Source organism: Dendrobates tinctorius, unplaced genomic scaffold (genome assembly GCF_039654945.1).
Source record: "Dendrobates tinctorius isolate UK_male_01 unplaced genomic scaffold, ASM3965494v1 ptg000151l, whole genome shotgun sequence".
Classification (NCBI taxonomy): domain Eukaryota; kingdom Metazoa; phylum Chordata; class Amphibia; order Anura; family Dendrobatidae; genus Dendrobates; species Dendrobates tinctorius.
This window is the reverse complement of record NW_027361818.1, coordinates 23,225,079-23,245,128: the sequence shown is the minus strand read 5'-3', so window position 1 is coordinate 23,245,128 and position 20,050 is coordinate 23,225,079.

Genomic DNA, 20,050 nt, shown 5'->3' with positions numbered 1-20,050 from the left:
CTGACTGCTGAGCCGTGTATCTAATCCTATCCTGTGTGAAGCTGACTACTGAGCTGTGTATCTAATCCTATCATGTGTTACTGACTGCTGAGCCGTGTATCTAATCCTATCCTGTGTGATACTGACTGCTGAGCCATGTATCTAATCCTCTCCTGTGTGATACTGACTGCTGAGCTGTGTATCTATTCCTATCCTGTGTGATACTGACTGCTGAGCTGTGTATCTAATCCTATCGTGTGTTACTGACTGCTGAGCCATGTATCTAATCCTATCCTGTGTCATACTGACTGCTGAGCCATGTATCTAATCTTCTCCTGTGTGATACTGACTGCAGAGCCGTGTATCTAATCCTCTCCTGTGTGATACTGACTGCTGAGCCGTGTATCTAATCCTATCCTATGTGATCCCGTCTGCTGAGCCATGTATCTAACCCTATCCTGTGTGATACTGACTGCTGAGCCGTGTATCTAATCCTATCCTGTATGATACTGACTGCAGAGCTGTGTATCTAATCCTATCGTGTGTTACTGACTGCTGAGCTGTGTATCTAATCCTATCCTGTGTGATACTGTCTGCTGAGCCGTGTATCTAATCCTATCGTGTGTTACTGACTGCTGAGCTGTGTGTCTAATCCTATCCTGTGTGATACTGTCTACTGAGCAGTATATCTAATCCTATCCTGTGTGATACTGTCTACTAAGCCGTGTAGCTAATCCTATCCTGTGTGATACTGTCTGCTGAGCCGTGTATCTAATCCTATCCTGTGTGTTACTGACTGCTGATCTGTGTATCTAATCCTATCCTGTGTGATACTGTGTGCTGAGCCGTGTATCTAATCCTATCCTGTGTGTTACTGTCTGTTGAGCCGTGTATCTAATCCTATCCTGTGTGATACTGTCTACTGAGCCGTATATCTAATCGTATCCTGTGTGATACTGTCTACTGAGCCGTGTATCTAATCCTATCCTGTGTGATACTGTCTGCTGAGCCGTGTATCTAATCCTATCCTGTGTGATATCTAATCTTGTGTGATACTGTGTGCTTAGCCGTGTATCTAAACCTATCCTGTGTGATACTGACTGCTGAGCCATGTATCTAACCCTATCCTGTGTGATAATGTCTGCTGAGCTGTGTACCTAATCCTCTCCTGTGCTGTGTGATACTGACTGCTGAGCCATCTATCTAACCCTATCCTGTGTGATACTGACTGCTGAGCCGTGTATCTAATCCTATCCTGTGTGATACTGTCTGCTGAGCCGTGTATCTAACCCTATCCTGTGTGATACTGACTGCTGAGCTGTGTATCTAATCCTCTCCTGTGTGATAATGACTGCTGAGCCATGTATCTAATCCTATCCTGTGTGATACTGACTGCTGAGCCATGTATCTAACCCTATCCTGTGTGATAATGTCTACTGAGCCGTGTATCTAATCCTCTCCTGTGTGATACCGACTGCTGAGCTGTGTACCTAGGGGCAAAATTGTTTGGTGAATTGGAACATGAGGGGTTAAAATTTCGCCTCACAACATAGCCTATGATGCTCTTGGGTCCAGACGTGTGACTGTGCCAAATTTTGTGGCAGTAGCTGCGACGGTGCGGATGCCAATTCCGGACATACACACATACATACACACCCACATTGAGCTAGCTTTATATATTAGATATATATATATATATATATATATATATATATATATATATTTATTATAGATAGATGGAGGGTTAGATAGATTCGCTCTGGTAGGTAATGGCAGGGCTGCAGTAACGAGCCAACACACAGGCTTACAGTCCAATTTCAGTGGTTTAATGTAAGAAAGAAAGTAAGGAAAAACATAAATGTACTCCAGCTTGGAGAACCACTGGTCCCAGACTCATTCCTTGCATGGGACGGGCTTAACTAAGCAGCTGCCAGTAGAGTTGAGCGAAACGGGTCGAAAAAATTCAAAAGTCGCCGACTTTTGGCAAAGTCGGGTTTCATGAAACGAAACCCGACCCTAGGATGAGGTCGACCACGAGGTCGGCGACTTACGCGCCAAAGTCGCGTTTCAAAAGTTTGTTTTGCGCTCTTTTTCAGCCAATCAGGATCCACGGACACTGTGGGCAACGTGATGACCTAGGCACGGGTCACCACCATCTTTCAGAAGGGCATGCAAGTGATTGGCTTGCTTTGGTGGGCGTCACAGGGGGTATAAAAGGGCGTGCACGCCGACCGCCATCTTACTTCTGCCGATCTTAGTATAGGGAGAGGTTGCTGCTGATTCTGTAGGGAGAGCGTTAGGCAGGGAAGAAGACAAAAAAACTGCTTCTGCTGCTAGCGATTTGGCCTGCACAACACACAAGTCACTGTGTGTGCAGTGCAAGGGGAGGCTATATTGTGGTGTATCAGTGGTGTTGGTTGTTGGGCTGCCTTTTAAGGCTTCCTGACACACTGGCATTGCTGTTTACCCACTGCTCCGCAAACTGCTTTTTTAAAAGCAATCCAATCTTCCTTATCCTCTAGTCACTTTTGTCACAGCTGTGCCATCGAGCATGTCACATAGCGCTCAGATATCAGTGGGCCTCACACAATCCACAAGAGTCCAGTGTCCAAAAGTGTGCGCAGAGATTCAAAATCTCCATTATCCTCTCGTCACTTTTGTCACAGGCAGCTGTGCCATCGAGCCTGTCACATAGCGCTCAGATATCAGTGGGCCTCACACAATCCACAAGTGTCCAGTGTCCAAAAGTGTGCGCAGAGATTCAAAATCTCCATTATCCTCTCGTCACTTTTGTCACAGGCAGCTGTGCCATCGAGCCTGTCATATAGCGCTCAGATATCAGTGGGCCTCACACAATCCACAAGTGTCCAGTGTCCAAAAGTGTGCGCAGAGATTCAAAATCTCCATTATCCTCTCGTCACTTTTGTCACAGGCAGCTGTGCCATCGAGCCTGTCACATAGCGCTCAGATATCAGTGGGCCTCACACAATCCACAAGTGTCCAGTGTCCAAAAGTGTGCGCAGAGATTCAAAATCTCCATTATCCTCTCGTCACTTTTGTCACAGGCAGCTGTGCCATCGAGCCTGTCACATAGCGCTCAGATATCAGTGGGCCTCACACAATCCACAAGTGTCCAGTGTCCAAAAGTGTGCGCAGAGATTCAAAATCTCCATTATCCTCTCGTCACTTTTGTCACAGGCAGCTGTGCCATCGAGCCTGTCACATAGCGCTCAGATATCAGTGGGCCTCACACAATCCACAAGTGTCCAGTGTCCAAAAGTGTGCGCAGAGATTCAAAATCTCCATTATCCTCTCGTCACTTTTGTCACAGGCAGCTGTGCCATCGAGCCTGTCACATAGCGCTCAGATATCAGTGGGCCTCACACAATCCACTAGTGTCCAGTGTCCAAAAGTGTGCGCAGAGATTCAAAATCTCCATTATCCTCTCGTCACTTTTGTCACAGGCAGCTGTGCCATCGAGCCTGTCACATAGCGCTCAGATATCAGTGGGCCTCACACAATCCACAAGTGTCCAGTGTCCAAAAGTGTGCGCAGAGATTCAAAATCTCCATTATCCTCTCGTCACTTTTGTCACAGGCAGCTGTGCCATCGAGCCTGTCACATAGCGCTCAGATATCAGTGGGCCTCACACAATCCACAAGTGTCCAGTGTCCAAAAGTGTGCGCAGAGATTCAAAATCTCCATTATCCTCTCGTCACTTTTGTCACAGGCAGCTGTGCCATCGAGCCTGTCACATAGCGCTCAGATATCAGTGGGCCTCACACAATCCACAAGTGTCCAGTGTCCAAAAGTGTGCGCAGAGATTCAAAATCTCCATTATCCTCTCGTCACTTTTGTCACAGGCAGCTGTGCCATCGAGCCTGTCACATAGCGCTCAGATATCAGTGGGCCTCACACAATCCACAAGTGTCCAGTGTCCAAAAGTGTGCGCAGAGATTCAAAATCTCCATTATCCTCTCGTCACTTTTGTCACAGGCAGCTGTGCCATCGAGCCTGTCACATAGCGCTCAGATATCAGTGGGCCTCACACAATCCACTAGTGTCCAGTGTCCAAAAGTGTGCGCAGAGATTCAAAATCTCCATTATCCTCTCGTCACTTTTGTCACAGGCAGCTGTGCCATCGAGCCTGTCACATAGCGCTCAGATATCAGTGGGCCTCACACAATCCACAAGTGTCCAGTGTCCAAAAGTGTGCGCAGAGATTCAAAATCTCCATTATCCTCTCGTCACTTTTGTCACAGGCAGCTGTGCCATCGAGCCTGTCACATAGCGCTCAGATATCAGTGGGCCTCACACAATCCACAAGTGTCCAGTGTCCAAAAGTGTGCGCAGAGATTCAAAATCTCCATTATCCTCTCGTCACTTTTGTCACAGGCAGCTGTGCCATCGAGCCTGTCACATAGCGCTCAGATATCAGTGGGCCTCACACAATCCACAAGTGTCCAGTGTCCAAAAGTGTGCGCAGAGATTCAAAATCTCCATTATCCTCTCGTCACTTTTGTCACAGGCAGCTGTGCCATCGAGCCTGTCACATAGCGCTCAGATATCAGTGGGCCTCACACAATCCTCAAGTGTCCAGTGTCCAAAAGTGTGCGCAGAGATTCAAAATCTCCATTATCCTCTCGTCACTTTTGTCACAGGCAGCTGTGCCATCGAGCCTGTCACATAGCGCTCAGATATCAGTGGGCCTCACACAATCCTCAAGTGTCCAGTGTCCAAAAGTGTGCGCAGAGATTCAAAATCTCCATTATCCTCTCGTCACTTTTGTCACAGGCAGCTGTGCCATCGAGCCTGTCACATAGCGCTCAGATATCAGTGGGCCTCACACAATCCACAAGTGTCCATTGTCCAAAAGTGTGCGCAGAGATTCAAAATCTCCCTTATCCTCTCATCACTTTGGTCACAGCTGTGCCATCGAGCCTGTCACATAGCGCTCAGATATCAGTGGGCCTCACACAATCCAAAAGTGTCCACTGTCCACAAGTGTGTGCAGAAATTCTAAATCTCCCCTGTCCTATAGACACCTTGTACCTTGTTTTACATTACTATATAGTTTGTTGGATTTTGTCTACATTTCTACCAAAAATGAGGAAGGCTGGTGGAAGAGGCCGTGGAATTGGGCGGGGGTTGGCAGCTGGTAATGATGGTGTTGGTGGTGGATCTGATGGTAGTGGCAAGAGCAAAATAGGACCGAATGCAGGAGGTGCTGACCCTGCGTCATCGTCTGGCTACATAAGGCCTCGAACGCTTAGTTTTCTAGGAGTTGGCAAACCGCTTTTAAAGCCAGAGCATCAGGAAAAAGTTTTGTCTTACATTGCTGACTCAGCCTCCAGCTCTATCGCCTCCTCTTCTTCAGTTGTAAAAAGTAAAAGCACTGAGTCGTCATTGGAGGCTCATGTTCATGAACCACACCTTTCCTTGTGTCCTTCACCCCAACCAAGATTGAAGGATGACGCAGGCCATACTACTGATTACTCCATGGAGCTGTTTTCACATACCATGCCTGGATTATCAAGTGAAATGGTGAATTACCCAGGCCAAGATGAATCTGACATGGAGTGCACTGATGCACAGCCGCTGATGGATGATTCTGCTGGTACATTCACTCAGAGCACTACATTGTCCTCGCAGTGTACAGAGCCAGATTCTGACCCTGATGAGACTCAGGTGCCCCTTCCCGCACACTATACCACCATACACGGTGACACAGAGGAAGGTGCACATGACATAGAAGAGGAGGTGATGGATGACCCAGTTGTTGACCCAGATTGGCATCCATTGGGGGAAGAGGGTGCTGCTTCCAATAGCTCAGATGAGGAGCATCCACAGCAGACATCGACATCGCAACAGCTGTTATCTGGCAGGCCCGGAGCACTCCAAAGACAGGTTCCAAACATCAAAAGAGTTGCTGGACAGCTTGTCCAGAGGGTCAAAAGATCACAGCATGCTAGGCCGCAAAATGTCTGCCAAAGTAGGAAGAGTGCAGTGTGGCACTTTTTTGAACAAAATCCTCATGATCAGGCCAAGGTTATCTGTAAGAAGTGCGCAAAGACCTTTAGCCGAGGGAAAAATCTGAAAAATTTGAATACCAGTTGCATGCTTAGACATTTAACCAGCATGCACTTGCAAGCGTGGACACAACACCAAACCTCAAGTGCCACATTTGTAACTGATCACAACGAAGGTAGTCAGCAACGCTACATTGTTTCCCCCACTGTAAGCCCACCGGTTAGCACAGCAGCAAATGTTGAGGTGTCGTTGCAAGACCACAGCAGTCAGGGAATCCCACTGTTATATCAACGAAAGACTGATTCTAGGCCATCAGAAAGAACACCAACTCCATCACCATCATCAACCCTCTCTCAGTCCGCCCTGTCCACCGCTACTTCCACCATATGCAGCTCTCAAGTCCAGCTCACCCTCCCAGACACTATGAGTAGGTCAAGAAAGTACTCAGTCTCTCATCCGCGTACACTGGGTTTGAACGCCCACATTGCCAAACTAATCTCGTTTGAGATGATGCCCTTTCGGTTGGTGGAAAGCACAGCTTTCCGCGAACTCATGGCCTATGCAGTACCACGCTATGACCTACCCAGTCGCCACTTCTTCTCTCGCAAAGCCATCCCAGCCCTCCACCATCATGTGAAAGACCGCATTGTCCATGCACTCAAGCAGTCAGTGAGCGGAAAGGTGCACCTCACAACTGATGCATGGTCCAGTCGGCATGGCCAGGGCCGTTACGTGTCCATCACTGCGCACTGGGTTAATGTGGTGGATGCAGGGTCCACAGGTGACAGCGGTGGTGGGACAGTGCTGCCTAGCCCACGGTATAGGAAACAGTTGGCTGTAGGCGTTCGACCCTCCTCCTCCTCCTCCTCCTCCTCCAGAAGCGAAAGCTCGTCCACAGAGCGCAGTCGTACGAGCACTCCATCTGCAGCTGCCACTGTTGCACACGATGTGTCCCCCTATCGAGCAGCTAGTGGAAAGCGTCAGCAGGCTGTGTTGCAGATGATGTGTTTGGGCGACAGACACACCGCCGAGGTGCTGGCCGAGTACTTGAAGCGACAAACTGAGTCATGGCTGGGCAGTGTACATCTTGAGGCAGGCAAGGTAGTTAGTGATAACGGCCGTAATTTTGTGGCAGCCATAGCCCTTTCAAAACTCAGCCACATACCTTGCTTGGCTCACACCTTGAACCTGGTGGTGCAGTGCTTCCTCAAAAATTATCCGGAGTTAACAGCCCTGCTCCAGAAGGTGCGAAGACTGTGCGCGCACATCCGCCGGTCGCCTGTACACTCCGTTCATATGCAGAAGCTGCAGCGATTGCTCCACCTTCCCAACCACCGCCTCATTATCGACATTGCAACAAGGTGGAACTCCACCCTGCACATGGTGGAGCGGCTGTGCGAGCAGAGGCAGGCCATAATGCATTTGTGGGAGGATACACGGCCAGGCACTTTGAGAGCAGACATGGAGTTGACAGGCGTGCAGTGGTCGAAGCTGAAAGACCTTTGTAAAGTCCTTCAGTGTTTTGAGGAATGCACACGGCTGGTAAGCGCAGACGACGCCATCCTAAGCATGAGCATCCCACTTATGCGTCTGCTCATGCAAACTTTGACGCACCTTAAGGAGCAGGCGTCTGCAGCCAATGTTGATGAGGAGGAAGAGGAGGAGGGAATCCTTGATGACATTCAGCCATTGTCTGCTCAGGGACCTCTCCTGGACGAGGTGGAGGAAGAAGAGGAGGAGGAGGAGGATGATGGGGATGATTACTTAGGGGAGGAGGATGCATCTCGTGGGGCAAGTGAAAATGTTGGCGTGGCAAGGTCTGGTACAGGGTTTGTGCGTGACTGCAGGGATGTGGATTTGCCAGAAAGTGCTCCTCCACCCAGCACTCGCAGTGCATCATTGACACCGGAAACATTGGCCCACATGTCAGATTATGCCTTGCGGATCCTAAAAAGGGACCCCCGCATTGCCAAAATGATGAACGATGACGACTACTGGTTGGCCAGCATCCTGGATCCACGCTATAAAGGCAAATTACAAAACATCATGCCACAGGAGAACCTTGACCTAATATTGGCTAATAAACAAGCAACTCTGGTAAATCGGTTGCTTGAGGCATTCCCAGCACACAGCAGCGGTGATGGTTCTCACACGAGCCGTACGGGCCGGGGGCAGCTTGGCAGAGGTGTTCGTGGTGCACACAGCAGAAGTGGCGTTGGAGACAGGGGTTTCATGACAATGTTGTGGACTGATTTTTCAAATACCGCTCACACAACTGGTAATACTGCATCGATGGAAAGTGACAGGAGACAGCAGTTGTCAACTATGGTTACAAACTACTTTTCCTCCCATATCGATGTTCTCCCACACAGGTCATTCCCTTTGACTATTGGGCCGCTAAACTGGACACCTGGCCTGAATTGGCCCAATATGCCTTACAGGAGCTCGCTTGCCCAGCTGCAAGTGTGCTATCGGAAAGAGTCTTCAGTGCAGCTGGATCAATCCTGACAGAAAAAAGGACCCGTCTGTCAACCCAAAATGTGGATGATCTAACCTTCATTAAAATGAATCACGCATGGGTTTCCAAGATTTTGTCCCACCTTCCCCTGATGACACATAGGGTGACAGAAAAATGGCTTGCTTTGGTCCACCTCTTCCTGGTACTTCACTTATTTCGCCTTTTGCATCAGCTGAATGTCCAACATCAATATATGCCACTTTCTAAAACTCCCTAACTGTGCTGCCTCCCCCCCATGGCCGGGGTCAACACCTAGCGCACGACACCGTGCGAGTGCCGTTGCCCTGGACAGGTGGGTAGGCCGACTCTTGGGCGCGGGCACTGGCACAGGGTCCCTCATAGTGCAATCAAGTGTCTCTGATGGTGGTGGTGCACACCCGCCGTCAGACACACCGCTGTACTATGAGGGGCCCAGTGCCAGTACTGACGCCCACGAGTGGGCCCCCCTTGCTTGGGCAGGGCCCCAGCATTTGCAATCTTTACCTCTCCCTGCTCCTCCGCTGTGTAATCTGGGCCATCAAATCCATACTGGGCCTAACACCGTCTGAGCCTGCCTCCTGAGACATATATTTTGAATGTGTACGCTATCCATACATGTTATCCAGGGATACGGTACCCTTTCTAACCTTTGTGCAATCACTTGCAATCCATACTGGGCCTAACACCGTCTGAGCCTGCCTCATGCTGTATAGACATATATTTTGAATGTGTACGCTATCCATACATGTTATCCATGGATACGGTACCCTTTCTAACCTTTGTTCAATCACGTGCAATCCATACTGGGCCTAACACCGTCTGAGCCTGCCTCCTGAGACATATATTTTGAATGTGTTCGCTATCCATACATGTTATCCAGGGATACGGTACCCTTTCTAACCTTTGTGCAATCACGTGCAATCCATACTGGGCCTAACACCATCTGAGCCTGCCTTCTGAGACATATATTTTGAATGTGTACGCTATCCATACATGTTATCCAGGGATACGGTACCCTTTCTAACCTTTGTGCAATCACGTGCAATCCATACTGGGCCTAACACCGTCTGAGCCTGCCTCATGCTGTATAGACATATATTTTGAATGTGTTCGCTATCCATACATGTTATCCAGGGATACGGTACCCTTTCTAACCTTTGTGCAATCACGTGCAATCCATACTGGGCCTAACACCGTCTGAGTCTGCCTCCTGAGACATATATTTTGAATGTGTACGCTATCCATACATGTTATCCAGGGATACGGTACCCTTTCTAACCTTTGTGCAATCACGTGCAATCCATACTGGGCCTAACACCGTCTGAGCCTGCCTCATGCTGTATAGACATATATTTTGAATGTGTTCGCTATCCATACATGTTATCCAGGGATAAGGTACCCTTTCTAACCTTTGTGCAATCACGTGCAATCCATACTGGGCCTAACACCGTCTGAGCCTGCCTCCTGAGACATATATTTTGAATGTGTACGCTATCCATACATGTTATCCAGGGATACGGTACCCTTTCTAACCTTTCTGCAATCACGTGCAATCCATACTGGGCTTAACACCGTCTGAGCCTGCCTCCTGAGACATATATTTTGAATGTGTACGCTATCCATACATGTTATCCAGGGATACGGTACCCTTTCTAACCTTTGTGCAATCACGTGCAATCCATACTGGGCCTAACACCATCTGAGCCTGCCTCCTGAGACATATATTTTGAATGTGTACGCTATCCATACATGTTATCCAGGGATACGGTACCCTTTCTAACCTTTGTGCAATCACGTGCAATCCATACTGGGCCTAACACCGTTTGAGCCTGCCTCATGCTGTATAGACATATATTTTGAATGTGTACGCTATCCATACATGTTATCCAGGGATACGGTACCCTTTCTAACCTTTGTGCAATCACGTGCAATCCATACTGGGCCTAACACCGTCTGAGCCTGCCTCCTGAGACATATATTTTGAATGTGTACGCTATCCATACATGTTATCCAGGGATACGGTACCCTTTCTAACCTTTGTGCAATCACGTGCAATCCATACTGGGCGTGAGAACGGCTGGCGAGCTGTTAAGCAAGCTACAGCACCTGTCCAGACAAGTACAGGGATTCCCTAGCGAGGAGACTTATTTGATTGTTTTCAATGTTGGGACAGCAATTTTTGGGGAGCACTATACTCTGGAGAATGATAGATGGGGCCCACCATACACTGGAACATTCCAAAGGTGGACATCAGACACTGGAGCAGCATTTACAGGGCCCATTATACACTAGAGCATTAGAAATGCTCTAGTGTATAATGGGATGATTTAGCGAATCCTGCTTTTAGCAGGGGGTTGGACCAGATGGCCCAGGAGGTCCCTTCCAACTCTACGATTCTATAAATGGGGCCCATTATGTTTGGAGCATTATTTGGGCCCATAAGACAGTGGAGCTTCATCCATGGGGACCAACATATACTGTAGCATTATGTGGAGCTCATCATATACTGTTTCAAACATTATATGGGACCAATGATTCTGTATGGAGAAATAGATGGGCCTCGTCATGAGATGTAAAAAGTGAGGTATTTTTCATTGTACTATACCACTATTTATCTGCCATATCGGAGCATGATGAGTTGTGGTATGTGTTAAAGGGGCGCTCTTTCGCCCAGGGCACATGAAAACCTGCAGCCAGCCCTCCCCCCCCACAACTTTAGCCAAATAACCCCCATTTTTCAGTGCGTAACTTGTATTATGAAGTTAATTAAGGTTGACAAGCTTAAGTAAGAAGAATTGATGCTTTTGGCATTCAAATGGGCACTGTAGGTGTGTTTCCTGTCCTCCTCTCACTGCCGACTTTTATTCCCCATTGACTTACATTGGGTTTCGTGTTTCGGGACGACCCCGACTTTTCCCTATAATCGGACGATCTTGCTCGACCCGACTTTTGGAAAAGTCGGGTTTCACGAAACGAAACGCGACCCTAAAAAAACAAAAGTCGCTCAACTCTAGCTGCCAGGTCTGCAGCATCCGCCAGGTGCCATTCCCAGGGTTGTTGAGAGTCTTGCTGCTATAGTCCTGCAGCATGGGGATCCTGTATACAGGTTCACGCTAAGTCCAGCCAAGTTCCTGTAACTTCCAGACACACACTCACCATGTGCCAAACACCAACCTCCATTACATAGCCCCTAATCCTTGTGCATGTGTCATGTGTTTTTAATCCACTAATTTCTTGCTTATGCAAGCTTTGGGAGATCCCCGCCTCTCTCTTGTGGGACATGCACAAGAGCCATTTTGCCCTGCGTGCCCATACTGTTCAGTGCCTTTCCGAATCCTGCTCATGTAGGTATTGTTCACATGATCAGGCTTTAAATACATTAGATAGGACTGCTCTGAGAAGGGTTACCGTGACGTGGTGGAGTGGCTTCGTATACATTTTTTGCAAAAAACGTATCAACTAAATACCCTGTTCTTGTTATCATTTTTTACTAGCACTGGCTGTCTACTGTTACGTATTTTTTACAACAGAGTATTTTTGCACGTTTGTCATACTGCATTTTTTCTTTGTGTTTTGTATCACAATAGATAGAAGGAAAGCCGGCAGTTCAGCAGCCGCGGTAGTGTAAAATCACAGCAGGAGCTGACAGGATAGAAGAGATGGTTTACGTACAGTAAATACATACAGAATTGGTAGATATTTAGATGTGTGTAACAAATACAATTAGTACAGTGAGTGTGCAAATTACTGGACATGTATTGAATTAATAAAAGATTATTTTGGGCAAAAAAATGGTGTGGGCTCCAGTGCAATTTTTGTAACCAGCAGATATTATTAATCTAGGAAGGGGGCATGGATATTTGCACCCTCCAGCTAAAAACATCAGCTCTCAGCAACCCCAGAAAAGGCACATCTCTAAGATGTGCCAATTTTGGCACTTAGCTTTGTTCATCCCACTTGCCTTGTAGAGGTGGCAAGTGGTGTAATAGTTGTGGGGTTGATGTCACCTTTGTATTGTCTGGTGAAATCAAGCCCATGGCTTAGTAATGGAGAGGCATCAATAAGACAACTATCCATTACTATTCCTATATTTGTGACATGTTAAATAAAGACACAGCCAGAATTAAGTCTTTTATTTTAAGCAATACTAAACAGTTTTCCATTTTTATTATACGTCTAATTCTTGCGATGCCCTCAATCTCCAGTAATAAAAATAAAAAGGCAACACTATACCATACCTGTCCATCATTGTGTCCAACGTCATAATCCATATCTGGGGTATATACAGTTTTCAACCAGGATGGTGCCAAGATGAGACTGCACCAGCTGAAAATAACTTGTAAATAAGGAGATACTGCCAGCGGAGCTTCAGTGACTAGTGGTGATGTCACTGAGTCTGCGCTCTCTCATAGCCTGAATTGGCTCATTCGTCCAGGGTGGGTGGACATTTTGGGACGAAACGGACTTCTGAGCTTCTGGCGAGGATGTACTGGTGGCCACATATGGCCCGTGATGTCAGGGACTATATTCAGGCGTGCGTCTCTTGCGCCCAGAATCGGTCCTCTCGGCAGCGGCCTGCTGGGCTACTCTACCCCCTGCCGGTAGCGGACAGGCCCTGGGAGATGGTCGTTATGGACTTTGTGGTGGGACTGCCCAAGTCCAGTTGCAGCACCGTCATTTGGGTTGTCACAGACCATTTCTCCAAGATGGTGCATCTGGTACCACTCTCTCAGCTACCTTCTGCACAGGGCCTGGCAGCGTTGTTTAATAAGCACGTTTTCCGCCTGCACGGCATGCTGGATAAGATTTTCAGCGACCAGGGTCCTCAGTTTGCGTCTCGGTTCTGGGGGGAGCTCTGTACCCTGCTCAGCATTGAGCTAAATCTCTTCTCGGCCTATCATCCTGAGACAAACGGGTTGGTAGAGAGAGCCATCCAGACCCTGGTCACATATCTACGACATTTTGTCTTGGCCAGGCATGATGACTGAGGCATCCTTGCTGCCATGGGAGGAGTTCACTTTGAACAACGCTGTGGCCGACTCCACCAGTCAGACTCCATTCCTCCTAAATTACGGCCAGCATCTGCGCGTCCCTGTGCCCATGCCCGTGTCATCCACCGACTCTAGGGTGGCAGACTAGGCGGTGGAGGCACGTGACATTTGGGATCACACTCAGGATGCTATCCGGGCCTCCAAGGAGAGAATGAGGACCTCCGCTGACGCACACCGGTGCCCTGTTCTGACCTTTGCCCCTGGCGACTCAGTGTGGCTCTCCGCCCGAAACATCAGGCTGCGGGTTGAGTCCACTAAGTTCGCACCTCGCTACATTGGCCCCTTCAAGGTCCTTGAGCAGATCAACCCTGTGGTCTACCGTCTGGCCCTTCCACCACACTTGGCTATCGCTGACACCTTCAATATGTCCCTCCTTAAGCCTGTTCACATGTCCCGGTTCTCCGAGTCATCTGCTGGGACATCAGACCTGTCTTCAGATGAGTTTGAGGTTAATGCCATCGTGGGATGCAGGGTGGTGCATCATAAAAAGTTTTATCTGGTGGACTGGAAGGGTCATGGTCCAGAGGCTAAGACCTGGTAGCCAGTGGAGAACATCCACGCTCCACTTGTCATTGCAGCATTCGAGCGTAGCGAGGCTCAGAGGGGAGGGGGCCCTTGGAGAGGGGGTAATGTTAGGTGTCGGGGTCCAGTCACTGCACAGCAGGAATCCCGAGCCTTGCACTCGGCAGTCTCCCATTCCTCTCTGCCCGCACAGGAGGTTGCTCAGCAGACTCGTCGATCCAGAAGCTCTGCTCAGACCTGCTCTGTAGGGTTGGTTGCTGCTGCCACCTCTGGTCCAGCTATAGCAACGCATGCTGGTCAGCAACGAGCTACTCCAGGGACTAAGTCCTCCTTTCGGTCCACTGAGCATGCCCGTGGGACGATCTCTCATTGGAGATAGGAGGTCACATGCTCAGGTCCTTCTCCAGCTCTGATTGGACCATCAGGTAGGTCAGGAAGGTCCCGGAAGGACGCTGCTATAAAAGAGTGGCATTGCCGCATGGCCATGTGCTAGTATAGACAAAGATTAGACCATATGGAGTGAGTGTTGTATGCATGTATGAATGTCTCTGGTGAATGACTCATTGGAAACCACTACCCTTGATACGCATGTGTTGTGCAGCCCAGCCTGTCAAGTGCCCAGGTCTTGGTGTAATACAAATATGCAAATAAAGTCAAACACGGGACTAGCCAGATCTTCCTCCAGGGAAGGACCCAGCCAAGGGGTGGCTCCTTTCGGAAACCACCATTACCACCATATTAAGTGGCCCTTTAAGTCAATATCCAGCTCTTTACGAGTTTACAGATATGACAAGGGAAATACCAAGGCCAGGTATCCATCCACAGACAGCTGTTTCGGGGTGTTGCCCCTTGGCTGGATCTTTCCCTGGAGGAAGATCTGGCTAGTCCCGTGTTTGAGACTCTTAAATGAGGCTCCACGGACTTTATTTGCATATTTGTATTTCCCAGGGAGCATTGCACCTAGGATTTCACTGATTTGAGCGCCTTTGGCGGCTGCCGCAGTGTTTTCTTTGACTGGTCTCCCTGAGGTCTGTGATTGCTTCGCGATGCAGGTCTAAGTGTAGGTAGAGGCTGAGTCAGAGACTAGTATCCGTGTCCACCGGTGGCTCTACACACCACGGTGCACGTGCTGGACCGCCTTCCATGGTCAGTGTCTATAGTGGTGTCCGCAGGTGCGACGCCACGGTCTATAGGGACTCTGACCCCGTGTCCTTGGGGCAGAATTCTGTGACCACATTCTGAGTGCTCCCTTGCCGAGCTCTGTGAGTGCTAACAGACTCCGGCATTTAAGTTTCGAGGTACTGCGGCTCTGTTCACACGGGGTGACGTTAACCCGCGTGTGACCTTTTGTATACTGCCATATACATCAGCCATTACTAAGCAGCAGTTTACTACCTCAGCACGGTGGACCCCGGGCTGCGAACGCACCTCACTTTCATTATATTATTTGGTGCATTCCGCCAGCCCGTAACATTACTTCAGTAGTTGATATGGATGTCAGACTTATGTACCATCCTAAAAAACTTTGAGGAGTCCATCAAGATGGTGAGCGGAGATAACGCCATAATTATCGTTACCTTCCCGCTTCTCTGTATTCTGAAAAACTCTCTGCTCACAATGAAAAAGGATGTATTGCAGGCTGAGCATGAGGAGATGGAGCAAGGACCCATACAGGGTGATTACACACAGCCAAGCCTCATGTCATCCCAATGTGGATTGGTTGATAAAGAGGAGGAGGAAGAACAGGAGCTACTTTCATGAGCTATAGACGGTACTACACGCACAACTGTCATACCGGCGGTTTTTTTAAAATGCGAAAATGGTCCAAAAATTCTCCCTTTCTGCAGGCAGTGGATTACACTGCCAGTGTTGATAGAGGTGTGAATCACACAGAAGGAGTCATGGCTTTTACAGAAATGGTGGTGAAAAAATGATCAACTACAGACAGATTTGAGTAAATTGAAGAATTGGGCTGAAAAATGGCAAATGAGGTTTAACACAGATAAGTGTAAGGTTATGCACATGGGAAGGAGAAACAGATGCTACAATTACTCACTAAATGGGAAACTGCTGGGGAAATCAGACATGGAAAAAGACTTAGGTGTCTTAGTCAATAAGAAGCAAAATTGGAGTGCCCAGTGTCAGGCAGCTGCCACTAAAGCAAATAGGGTGATGGGATGCATTAGAAGAGGTCTGGGGACACGAGATGAAAACAAAATTCTCCCTCTGTACAAATCACTCGTCAGACCACACTTGGAGTATTGTGTGCAATTTTGGACGCCGGTGCTCAAGAAAGACATTACTGAACTTGAAAGGGTTCAAAGGCGGGCTACTAAAATGATAAATGGAGTTGGTTCACTACAATACCCAGAAAGGTTATCAAAATTAGGTCTATTAACTCTAGAAAAGAGAAGACTTAGGGGAGACCTAATATATATGTACAAGTATATCAGAGGGCAATACAGAGATCTCTCCAATGAACTGTTTGTACCAAGGACTGTGACAAGAACAAGGGGGCATTCTCTTCGTTTGGAGGAAAGACAATTTCTGCACCAGCATAGAAGAGGGTTCTTCATGGTAAGAGCAGTGAGGCTCTGGAATTCTCTTCCTGAGGAAGTAGTGATGGCCAACTCACTGAATGAATGTAAGAAAGGAATGGAGGCTTTTCTTGTTAGTAACAGTATAGAAGGTTACGAATAACAGAATATTATAGGTAGATGGGTGACCCAGCTTAGGGGAAGAATTTTTTTCCCTATGGAGAAAATTGGCTTCTACTCTGTGGGTTTTTTGCCTTCCCAGGATCAACAATGCAGAACAGCTGCACTAAAAATAGGCTGAACAAGATGGGCATAAGGTCTTCCTTCAGCCTTCAAAACTATGTTACTCTTTGTGTAGTAGCAACAGATTTGTTGTTTGGAAAATGAAAAATCAGTAGAATTTTAAAAAGAATTCCAAAAATTATCCCAATTTTGTAATTAGAAACAAATATGGAAAGTGAAGAAATGGTTTTCTTAAAATAATCCTTTTAAATAGGATCTATTTTTGAAAGCAGGATAGATTCCTACACAAGTGTAGTATACCTATAGAACATAATGGAGAGGCAGGAGAGGTGTGGCTTTGAATTGTTAATGCAGCCAGTCAGGGCCGTAATGGCCATCTTGCAATTCTGACAAATGCCAGAAGGGCCTGTCTGGTCGTGGGCTGTCTTGTCTGCTACAGAATCTGTGTTCTCAAGACATCCATACTGTTAAGAGCTATGATGGAGCACAAAGTCACAGATTCCATCACTTACCCCAGCAGGCCACGGGTATCATTAGAAATATTGGTCTTGTAGTAAATCTTCCTTTCCTCCATCCACGGTAATATTAGTAGTAATATGTCCCATCTGGTGCTTCGGGATTGGCACAGCATGGACCTGCATGATTTCAAATGCCAGGGCTGAATTTCAGCCCCAGTCCGTACCTGCAGCAAGAGCATAATATAGAATATCTTGGGATAGGCAATGAGATGTCTTGCTGGAAAGTTGGCTATCCAATGTTGATAAATGTGCTTAATATTAACAACACTCCTACCATTCCACAACAAAATGATCATGCAGCTTACCATGCTCACAACCATGAATGATGGCATCAGTGACTCACTTTCCATATCTTCCTGCACCTGTTCTTTATCACAGTAAATGTAGGCTACCCTTCTTTGATTCTTCGCATCCTTTGATATAGCATCTATGAATCAGTTGAATTCTCACATGTGCTAGTACAAATAGGAACTTTTTATTTTCATTCTATAGAACAGTTTTTAGGGTAGATAGGTTTGTGAAATGGGTCCTTATTGCTTAACTTAAACACATGCCAGTGCCGATCCGTAAAGTCAGCACTTGCTCATCCCGGGGCTCAAGTGCAGTGTTGTGACACGTGACGCTGGTACCCAATCAGCATTGTCTTCCTCCTTTGGACAAACTGAACAAGAAAAACAAGACCGGGATGCAGCTAATCTCTGGCTTCCTCTTTTAAGGCGGGGACAATGATGCCAGTGTTGATTGGACGCTGGCAACATATGTCACAACACTGCATGAGAGCCCCGGGGAGAGGGGGTGTCGGCACCGGAGGTGAGTATGATGTTTATTATTTTATAATAACACATAATTTAAGAAGTGGTTGTCCAAGTAGTTAAAAACCACTTTCATACACTTGCCCTCTGTTCCCCTGGTGGCAGCTCATTGACATAAAGTATGCATTTTTCTTTTCAAACGTTTTTATTGATTTTTTTCAAAATTTTTAACAAGGGAAGAAAGGGGGAAACAAAGGAAAGGTGGGGAGTACATTAAAATTTAGAGAACTCCATTCTTTAACATTAGAATGAAAAAAAAACACATTACTGTATTACAGAAAATTTTACAATACTAATAATTTACAGCGCTAAATAAACGGACTACTTTCACCAATCCAGAATAAAACTTTACCTCGATCCTGCAAGAACTGAGGAGTTTTTATTGCGTTAATGAAAATGTTGTGTTCCAAGTGTCCCATTTCATGTGATATTTGGTTAGAGAGTTATTATTAAAAGCTAATCTTCTTTCCATTGAAGTATGAATGTGTATTTTATCTAATATATCATTGAAGTCAGGGTGTCATGGTTAGGACATGGTTAATGTCCTGTTCTGACAGGGTTAACATTGCCGGCCTCTCTTTGGATCTGGGAGGGGTATTTATGCTCACTCCATACTGGCATTCTCTGTCAGTTATACTGTTGTTCTGGTGTGTCTGACCCCTGGTGTGCGTGTATTCTGCGTTGCTTGTTTGCTTCCCGTGTATGACCCGGCCTGTTCCCTCACTCTGTACTCCGTCTCTCGCTTTGGTACTATTGTCTTCTCCGGTTCTGACCTCCTGGCTTGGCTATCGTTACTCCGTTACAGTTTGTCCCTATTGTACCGTCTATTGCCCATTCTGGTTTTCTGACCTTTTGCTACGTCCTGACTATCCTTTCTGTCTAAACCTGTGGTACTGTATTGCTATCTCGTGCTTTGACCCTGGCTTCATCTGGTTTCTGTCTCTGTCTATGCCCCTTGGTAACATTGTCCCGTAGTTACCTTTCTAGGAGTTTCCCTGCAGCTCCTAGATCTGTGGAGCTTAGGCCACGCCCCCAGCAGTCATGTGCTTCAGGTCCTGATACTCTGAAGCACGCATCGTCACCGCTGCTGCCCTGCTCAACAGGTATCTTTGAGTACTGTCTTTGTACTCAGGACACCCGCACTGGCTCAGTGAGCAAGTGCAGTGCGGTGTTCCTGACACAGGGATATCAGGTTTTTTCCATCAATGTGCTATGGAAATTTTTATCACTAGGAAGATGTGTATCAATATATATTTAATTGAAGGATTGGTACCTGTTACACCGCTCCGCCATACTCACCCAGCCTCCGCTCCCATGCCGCAGTCGGGCTCCGCTCCCATGCCACAGCCTCTCTCCACCCAACGGCCGCGGCGGTCACCTGAGACAGGCTCACGACCGATGCCTTCCCTGCATGCTATGCGCAATAGGCCGCGGCCGCGCCTTCTTCCTGCTTCTTATGCTCCGGCTGTGCCCTGACCTGGAAGCACCATTGGACCAATGGCAGACCAGACGGGGCCATATCAGGCCGCTTCCCCCTGAGGGAGGTGCCCGATCGTTGTGTTTCCTAACACTCTGGCCACGCTTCATCTCGTGCACTCTGCTCCTGCAGTTCCAGTCTCGGCTGCTCCTCGCAGCTGCTTCTCAGTCCTGCTATCTGTGTTCCTTGTTCTCTTCCGCAGTTCTGTCTCCAGTGTTCCTGCCGTCCTGCTCCAGTCCTGCCTTCAGTGTTCCTGCCGTCCTCCTCCAGTCCTGCCTTCAGTGTTCCTGCCGTCCTCCTCCAGTCCTGCCTTCAGTGTTCCTGCCGTCCTACTCCAGTCCTGCCTTCAGTGTTCCTGTCATCCTACTCCAGTCCAGCCTTCAG